General features: G+C 53.6%; 1 long non-coding RNA gene across 1 annotated transcript in view; it reads left to right on the forward strand.

Moving 5' to 3' along the window:
• Positions 1-342: 342 nt before the first annotated feature.
• The window catches only part of LOC108445543, a 9,536-nt gene continuing 8,421 nt past the window's right edge, over positions 343-1,457 (forward strand). Inside the window, exon 1 of the long non-coding RNA XR_001860427.1 lies at positions 343-751. This is a non-coding gene — a long non-coding RNA (uncharacterized LOC108445543). The remainder of the gene's footprint in view (positions 752-1,457) is intronic.

Raw genomic sequence — 1,457 nt, forward strand, 5'->3', positions numbered from 1 at the left:
ACCCCCCCACCCCTCCTTTCTCCCTGCTCCCCAACCCGACTCCCCTCTCTTCCCCCTCTCCCCTTCCTCTGTCCATCATCCTTTCCCCCCTCGTTCTCCCCAGCGTTCTCCCCCATTATCCATAGGAAAGAAAGCCCAGTGCTCCGGTGTGTCAGGTGCAGAGGATGAGCTGTCCAGGGAATGAGCAGCAAATCCTTTCTGCACCTGCCCTCACCCTGGGACCGGCAACAACCCCAGGTGGGAGCTGTGAGGATGATGAGGGGTCAGCAGCCGCAGTTGTTTGCTGTGACTCAGCCCCCCCCATAACCTTCATTAAAGTATCTGTTATCCATAGGAAGGAAAGCCTGGTGCCCCAGTGTGTCAGGTGCAGAGGATGAGCTGTCCAGGGAATGAGCAGCAAATCCTTTCTGCACCTGCCCTCACCCTGGGACCGGCAACAACCCCAGGTGGGAGCTGTGAGGATGATGAGGGGTCAGCAGCCGCAGTTGTTTGCTGTGACTCAGCCCTCTCTATATCTTTCATGAAAGTGGCAGAGGAGAGGGCGGCTCCTGCTGGGGGCTGTTTTAGGAGGGGTTTCCTCAGCTCCCTTCTGCATGGCGATGCTGGAGGAGAGGGGCTCGTGGTGGGCTCCTGGGGGGTCTCTCACGGAAGGACAGTGAGAGCATCTCCCAAAGTCTGGGGGAGCACTTGGATGTGGAGCATTGCTTAAAGGAGGTGCCGAGGGACGAATCTTTGTGCCAGGCAGCAGCAGGTGAGCCATGGTGTGGATTTGCAAGGGGGGGGGTGTCTTTCTCCTTTTCCCTTTTGATTTCATCTTGCCACACCTTCCCCAAGTGCCTGCAGAAAAAATGGGGGTTACGAGGACAGAAGGAGTTTAAATTGAGGGAAGAAGCTCCTCTTCCCTTATTGTCTGTGTTTGAACTAGTTGGGATCCCCCTTCACTTACGATTTTAGCGATATTGATTGAAGGAAAACCTGCCTTTTCTGTGGTGTTAGGGGTATGAACTGACCAGGAATCCACATGTTCCAGTTTAAATGGAAGGGGAGGGCACGGGTGTTGCCATTTTATGGGTTTTAACTGAGGGTAACCCCCCCTGTTTTCATCGTCCTGAGGTTTATGTTGATGGGAAAGCCCTGTTGTCCCTGCTTTTTAAGGGCTCTAATTGAGGTAAAAATCGCCCTTTTCCCATCATTTATAAGACTTAATTTGAGGAAAGCCCCTCTCTTTCTGATATGTTAGAGGATTAAATTGAAGGCGAGAACCCCTTTATTTGCCATTGTATTGGCTTAAATGGAGGTAAACGGCCCCCGTTGCCTCAGTTGCAGGGGTTAAATTGAAGGAAACTCCAGCTTTTCCAGCATTTGAAGGGTTTAGGTGGGGCCGTGCCGCTGCATTTGAGGGCGCTTCTGGCCGTGCCCCGGCACCGAATGTCTTGCGCGGGAGCACTCCCGGCCCC

The sequence above is a fragment of the Corvus brachyrhynchos genome, unplaced genomic scaffold (genome assembly GCF_000691975.1).
Source record: "Corvus brachyrhynchos isolate BGI_N302 unplaced genomic scaffold, ASM69197v1 scaffold101, whole genome shotgun sequence".
Lineage (NCBI taxonomy): Eukaryota > Metazoa > Chordata > Aves > Passeriformes > Corvidae > Corvus > Corvus brachyrhynchos.